Raw genomic sequence first — 8068 nt, 5'->3', positions numbered from 1 at the left:
TCTCAGCAGGCCGCTGCTCCTCTTCTGCCGGTGGGTCGCAGGCCCGCCTACCTTGCAGGAGTGATTGGAAGCTCTGTTCAGCCGTGGGCCACTGGGCCTTTTCTGCCGGTGGTCACCGTTCCGCCTACCTGGCAGGCGTGGGGGGTGGGGGGCGGCTCTGCCCCTCAGCAGGCCGCTGGGACTGCTCTGTGGATGGTCACAGTTCTGTCTACCTTGCTGCGCAGGGGGAGGGGGCGGCTCTGCCTCTCAGCAGGCCACTGCTCCTCTTCTGCCGGTGGGTCGCAGGCCCGCCTACCTTGCAGGAGTGATTGGAAGCTCTGTCCCGCCACGGGCCACTGGGCCTTTTCTGCCGGTGGTCACCGTTCCGCCTACCTGGCAGGCACGGGGGGTGGGGGGCGGCTCTGCCCCTCAGCAGGCCGCTGGGCCTGCTCTGTGGATGGTCACAGTTCTGTCTACCTTGCTGCCTGCACTGGTGTTTAAAAAGCAATTATGGTCAAAGCTGTGGCTGCTTTAGCATGAACAAAGATGCCAAAGTCTGCATCCCTTACCAGCAGCATTGGTAGGGGAAAAGAAAAAAGCCAATTTTATTGAGGAATATTCTTGGTGAAGGTGTAAAATTTACTGGTTTTATTAAAACTTCACCTTTTGGGATACATCTTTATAATGGTGTTCGACAAATTAAGAAGCCCATGTAAGATACTTCTGCTATACAGAATGACGGTAATCTTGATTAAAAGTGCTTGTGAAGTTGCATTGTAAGAGGAAATAGCCTCTTTTTTCATAGATCACCAATTTACTTGACTGAATGATTGACATAAAGGCTTGGGTAGTAGGCAGGCTTTCCTCAAAATAGAACCCAGTGAGCTTGTTACTGCAAAGAAAACAACTCTATTACCTATGATGAAATCTGAGCTTTCAAGAGAAAATTAGAATTTCAGAAATCTTATATCCCACATCATCATCTTGACAGACTCTTATGTTTATTGTTTTTCTTTTAATGAGATCAGTACTGTTAATGAGGATCAGGAATGAATATTAAATATGTGATTTTTTTATGTGGTGTAATGAAATGTTTCAGTTTAGCAATTTGGGGGTCATTTCATGCTCCCAAGAAATAGCTGGCTGCCATGGTCTACTTACCTAGGCAATCCCACCTTTACTCCCTGACCTGAGAATTTCTTTTCTTTCTTCTCAGATCATCAAATGCTTTTAGAAGATTTTTCACGGAAGAATTGAAATTGTTTTCTATGGGAGAATTGATCAAGATACCTTGTTGTAGGGACAGATGGGGCAAGGCATCAAAGATAGCAGGAAACAGTTTTATTTGGCTGCAGTCAGGTTCAGAGGGCACAGCTTTTGCTGTAATCAATCAACCCCCTGAACCCCGAGTTCAGATAGTTTCAGAATTTTATACCCAGCATGTAAGGGGAAGGGCTCAGAAGTTCACAGTCTGCAGAAGTTCACATAAAAGCAGCTTTTTTTTTTCACTGTTCTTGGCAAGTTAACCCTTCAAGGACAATACCTGTGAAGGGAGAGCTTCTTCTCCCCTTTCTTTTCTCCAGCTGCCAGCTGTTACCATGGAGCCCAACTGGTAACTTCTCTTATCTTAGAAATGTAAACATCTCTGTGAAGCCCAGCTCAAGTCCAGAGGCCTTGTTTACATATTTCTACAAACTACTATACTGGATACATGTTTGTGAAAAACTAGTAAGGGGTGTCCAGCACTTGGAGCACCAATTTCTTCCAGGTTAGCAGCCAAGTAAAATAAGGCAACATGAAAATAGAAGTTCATCTACATAGAACTCTTTTGTAGAGACTCTTTTGTTGACAGTCCTAAAATCAGCCATGGTGAAGATGGAGAAATTCTGGAGAAACCCAGTTAAGATTTTCTGTGGAGAAAGGGGGTGCCACTACAACCTAACCCAGAAAAGGAAGCCCGTACATTTTAAAAAAATATTTTTTAGTTGTTGATGGACCTTTATTTTATTTATTCATATGCCGTGCTGAGAATTGAACCCAGTGCCTCACAAGTGCTAGGCAAGTGCTCTACAACTGAGCTACAGCTCAAGACCTCATTTTTTTAACCTATTAGTATTTAATGGATATATATTTTATAATTTAATTGTTGACTGAATTCATAGCACATATTAACAGAAAATGAACATGAAAATGACAATTCAGTTTTTATTCTGTCACTTTCCAGTTTGCTGAGTATTGATATCCAGCATGTAAGAGGAGGGGCTCAGAAGTTCACAGTCTGCAGAAGTTCACATAAAAGCAGCTTTTTATATTCCCAGCCCCAAGGTGTCCTCAGAGATTCATTCCTGTAGACCTAATTGTCATTTGGCATCTTCACTTGGATGTCCAACAGGCACTCAAGCATAACACGGCAAAAACTGAAAGCTGATTTTTCCCAAACTTGCACTTTTCCCAGTATTCTTTGTCTCAGCAAGGAGCACATCCATTCATCCATTTGTTCAGGGAAAATAAACTTGGAGTTAGTCTTGTTTTCTCTCTTTTCCATTAACATTCTATCCAAAAGGCAGTTCTGAAGCTCTACTTTGTAATATATCTGATCACTTTCTTTCTTTCTTTTTTTTTTTTTCTTACAGGTACTGGGGATTGAACTTGGGGACACTCAACCACTGAGCCACATCCCCAACCTTATTTTGAATTTTATTTAGAGACAGGGTCTCACTGAGTTGCTTAGTGCCTTGCTTCTGCTGAGGCTGGCTTTGAACTTGCGATCCTCCTGCCTCAGGCTCCTGAGCCACTGGTATTACAGGCGTGTGCCCCCACCACTCGGCTCTGTCTGACCACTTTCTGCATCACCTGTATTGCGAAGGACACAGACCTATGATGACCAATAGAGTATGGCAAGAGAGATGCTATGTAGCTCCTAAGACTAGGTCAAAGGAAGGCCATGTGATTGCACCTTGCTGACTTGGGATACTCACTCTTGGAACTCAATGCCAGTAACCAGTAAAAAAGCTCAAGTGGAGAGAAACAGAGAACCTTCCCTAACCCACAGCCCTGCCAGTTGATAGCCAGCACAACCTCCCTACCCTGAAAGCATATCCTCCAACTCCCTGTCAAACTGCCCCAGCCAATGCCACTTGGAACAGAGGTGATCCATTCCTACTAAAGTCTATCCAATTGGCAGTCTTGAGAAAAAAATAAATGGATATTGCTTTAAGCCAACACATTGGTAAATATTGTTGTTACGTAGATAACTGAAATAAACCTCAAACATAAATCACCTAAAATAAGAACACTCACTTTTTTTGTTTTCATTTCCACACTTTGGACAGGGCTCCCCAGGGACAACTCTTCTCCGCTCCAGCATGTTTAAGGCATTTTCTGGGAAGAGTCAAACATGTGGGTCTGGAATCATCTGGGATCTTTTTTTTTTTTTTTTTTTTACTCGCATTATCTGGCAGCTGGGCTGTGATAACTCAGTTTCACCTCCCTTGGACGTACCACAGGAGTCCCAGCAGTTGGCCTCTCCTGTACTTTGGGCTCCCTATAGCACCAAAACCTGAAGGTAGTCACCCTTCAGATGTGGTGGCTCAGGATTATGAGAGCATGTTTCCAGCAACCAAGTCAGACCTTCATGGCCTCTGTACCCAGCCTCGGAAGCCACACAGCACCACTTCTGTTCTGCTCTACTGATTGTCAAAGTCACAGTGTGGCCATAGATCTACTACTACTTGTGGGAATATATGAAAGAATCTACAACTTTGCTATAAAACTACCATAAACAATTTTACTCTGATTTGTTAAATATGGTTTTCTGGGTATTTATCCTGCCTTGAGTATGTGGCTTAATACTTTTGGCAGTTTAGAGAGTTGAAACTTTGCAAAAAAGTAGATATGGAGTCAAATAGATATTCTATCCACTCACTTGAACTTTGAAGACATTCAAATAGCTGCTATTTGTCTCCTTGGTGTCCCCTCCTAAAGTGTCTCCTCAGTCACTTGGCTAAATTGTAGTCTACAGATTCATAAGATTGCATATAAGCATAAATGAAAAATTTTGAAATGTTTTTTCCATGGTATTACTAGAAAGCTTTAGTTATCTGAGTGGGTAATCCTAATTTTGTGCATTTGCCAGATATCCAATTCAGATCCATTATTCTTCTATGAACTAGTAGGTTTTATATTATCATACCTATCACATAGCTAAATTTGTAGAATGAAAGCTACATAATCTTTGTATCATGTTGGGCATGCTTAGTATGTTCAAGGCCCTGGATTTAATCCCTAGTACTTTGTGCGATTCACAAATTAATTTTGCTTTGACCATCTTTAATAGAAATGGAGGTGACTGTTGAGAGAATTTTTTTTTCAACAGAAAACTGTAGTACATCCTCGTGGATATATCAGATTCTAGGTTTTGTTATATACTTATAAACTAGACTAGATCCTGAATTCTAGTTTTTTCCCAATATCTGGCTCCCTATGTTTATTCCAAATTTTCTCCCCAACTTCTGGCTCAGTAGTACTGAAAACAGAAACTAACTTTTCCCAAAGGCCTATAAGCTAAAGTTGGAAAGCTTGAGATATACCTTAGAAAAAATCACAACACTTCTTGTACTGGTTACCTTGTGAGGTGCTCAGAAAGTATACTGGAACACCTGATGCAAACCACAAATCAGAAAAATCTGCCAGATTGCCTGTCCTCATGACACCATCTGAAGATGCTTAGAGAATATCTAGAAATCTTTCTCAGTGACTGTCCTCTGGACTCAGAAACTGGGTGTAAAGTTCTTTCTAAACATTAGTCATTTTGATCCCATAGAAATGCCTTTGATTGCACAAATTATATGGAGACTTAACTTTAGTGGACACCCAACTTTAGTGGAAGCCTACCTACAAACACTGCCTCACACAATAAGATATACCTCTCTTTAACTGTACTGACCCATACCTTGGGTTGAGAGACCAGTTCAATGGCTTATGGGACAATCCATCAACCTACTCTGAATGGTGAAAATTTTAGGCAGGGGAATGATGGAATTTAAGGCATGCTACTATAAAATATGGTAACTTTGCATTTGAGAAAACAGAAGATGCAGGTCATAAAACCTAGACAGGTCAATCTCTGACTTGCTCCCACACTTTTCCCCTGAAGTAGATCATAAGACCTTCATTCAAGCAGTACCCTTCCTGTTATAGTTGGATGTGAGGTGTTCCCCAGAGGCTAACATGTGAGACAGTGCAAGAAAGTTTAGAGGAGAAATGATTAAGTTATGAATCAACCCAATCAGTGAATCGATCCCCTGATGGGATTAACTAAGAGGTAACTGAAGGTCGGTAGGGTATGGCTAGAGGAGGTGGGTCTTTGGGAGTGTGTCTTTGGGGTATATATTTTATATCTGGCGAGTAGAGTCTCTCTCTCCTTTCTGATCATCATGTGAGCCACTTTCATCTGCCACACTCTTCCGCCATGAGGTTCTCTGCCTTACCTCAAGCCCCGAGGAATGGAAGAATGAAGATGGCTGTCTATGGATTGAGACCTCTAAAACCATGAGCCCTAAATAAACGTTTCTCTTCTACAATTGTTCTGGTCAAGTCTTTTAGTCACAACAGTGAAAAAGCTGACTAAAACACTCCCTATACCTGGAAAAAAAGGAACAACCTTACTCTGAAGACAGAAGGACACAGAATAATCTTTTAAATAGGATTTAAAAAGTCCATCCCCAAACCTGGTTAATTACCATTATATCACACCCCCTTTATCCAAACATATTTCTCCACACCTATACATTACCTCATCAAAGTGCATAAAAATACACAGATTTCTATGTTCCTTTGGTACTTCATTTCTGAAGACCCCTATATCATGCAAAACGTATGTTAAATAAGTTCATGTACTTTTCTCATGATGATCTATCTTCTGTTGTAGGGGACTCAGCCAGGAACCTAGCAATGGATGAGGGCAAGAAATCTTCCTCCCCTACATGCTGAATATCAAGCACTGACTTTTGGGGAGAGAACAGTGGCAAGCATCTCAATAAGACATCCTTCTTTCTGCCCAGGAATCTAAGCCACCCTAAAACTTGCAATCTCAGATAATTAGCAAATAACAAAGCATAGATATTCAGAAATATATTTACAGGCAACGAAGCCCCTGATAGATCTAGTCCACATGGGTTCTGGAACTAGACAAAAACAAGATGGCTCCCGAGGTTTATTTAAAGGGGCACATCAAAGGCAGGGATAAGGTTTCAAAAGGGGAGTTTTGCTTCCAAATGTTTTGCAGTCAGCAGGTTGATTGACATCTTGGCAGGTCACACCCATCTCAGGTGCTATGAGGGCTATGGCAGAGCAAGAAAGAGATTCACACTGTCCCTGGATGCCGCAGTCTGGCTGGGCACAATACAGGACACACTTGTCAAAAGAAACAAACTTTATTTTTAGAACACACGCCAAACCACACAGCTCTTGAGGAAAACCTTTGGAGCCCAACTTCCACCACAGGCTTCCTACAAGCCTCTCAACCTCCCCCACTCCTCCTGCTCTTGAGGCCGATTGGCTGGGTCGCGTGGGCGGAGCCAAAAAAGTCCCCCAATGAGCAGCTCCGTGGTCTGAAAGGGTGGGGAAACAGCCCAATGAGCATCACCGCAGAGGAGCCAATCAGTTGGCAACTAGAAGTTTGCTGGGGCCATTGTGAGCCAATCATCAGCTGGCAGCTGGAAGTTTGCTGGCAGCTGGAAGTTTGCTGGGGCCCCTTCTGCTATGGCTCTCAACACCTGGACAATTGACCAGAGGAAATGTCCACTGGCTATTCCCAGATATCATATGTCTCTATACACAAGGTTTCCATGAGTGGTGACCCACATGCAATCCATGGACAGCTCGAGACAACTGACTTAGCAGATTACTTTGGCCTTAAAAAGTTGTAGACAGATCTTTTGCCTGCCCACATCCTTTATTTGCCTCACAGATCAGTTATAAGCATTAGTGCTGAGCTTCATAGAGGTGTCCTGGAGGCTCTGTTTTCCTCCCCAACCACTATTTTCCTTCCCAGAATAAAATGTTTGTCAGTCCCATGTGTTGCTGTTGCATAGGGTTTATGTCAGATAGAAGGTCCTCTTTCCCCAATATTTACTTGTTTTGTAAAATAAATATTCTTGTTAAAATATATTTGTGCGATAAAAAGCATTTTTATTGTTACACATAGTATATTAAAGCATAACATCTGGAAAGATACATAATAATATATCCCAAATATGACTTCCAGGAATGAGGGTGATAGAGGGGACAATATCCTATGGAAAGTGAATGAGCCCCAGTTATCGGCTGATACTACAGTGTAGGAAAAAGCCACTCCTGGGAAATAGTCCTTGCCTAAAGGTGAGGATGTGAATAGCCTTATACTCAGCTCTGACATCAATAGTTATCAGATGTTCTAGTAAATGGGTTTTCTGGGTACAGCAGGATAGCAGCAGGAAGTTCCTAACACTGTAACAGCAGGATAACTACAAAAATGTTTCTATCTCTGTAACTTTATAGTACACAAAGAAGCCTCTTCATAACTCACAAGCCTTGAACAATTTACAAAGCTTCTGTAGTTAAACTTCCTGATAATGAGACCCTATATAATAAACATGCTGAGCTAGTTCTGTGTCACTATTTCTCCATCAGAGGGCAGTGTCCCACTTGGCCCCAGCCTTGCTTAAAAATGTCTCTGTGTTTTTCTTTTTTTTTTTTTTTAGAATTTTAATATTTATTTTTTTTTAGTTATCGGCAGACACAACATCTTTGTATGTGGTGCTGAGGATCGAACCCGGGCCGCATGCATGCCAGGCAAGCGCGCTACCGCTTGAGCCACATCCCAGCCCTCTGTGTTTTTCTTAATCTCTCATAGCCCCTACTCAAGATCCTTTGTTGTTGCTGCATGGGTAGCAGCAGTAACCTAAGAAATGAAAGAGACAATTGCTTTGTCTATACTGGTCCAATTTTTAATTTAATAAAAGTGTATATACTTAAGGCTCCCTTTTCATTCCTGATATCATTTTTTGGATAGGCACTTTTTTTTTTTTTTTTTTTGTTTTTTTTTTTT

The 8068-nt window shown here is 41.9% G+C and overlaps 1 protein-coding gene across 1 annotated transcript in view; it reads right to left on the bottom strand.

The window, feature by feature from the left end:
• The window catches only part of LOC125615400 (acyl-coenzyme A thioesterase 1-like), a 32778-nt gene that overhangs the window by 23697 nt on the left and 1013 nt on the right, over positions 1-8068 (bottom strand). The gene's annotated exons all lie outside the window — the stretch shown is intronic.

Source organism: Marmota marmota, unplaced genomic scaffold (assembly GCF_001458135.2).
Source record: "Marmota marmota marmota unplaced genomic scaffold, marMar, whole genome shotgun sequence".
Lineage (NCBI taxonomy): Eukaryota > Metazoa > Chordata > Mammalia > Rodentia > Sciuridae > Marmota > Marmota marmota.
Note: the sequence above shows the minus strand (reverse complement) of the source record. Positions and strands in the feature narration are given on the sequence as shown.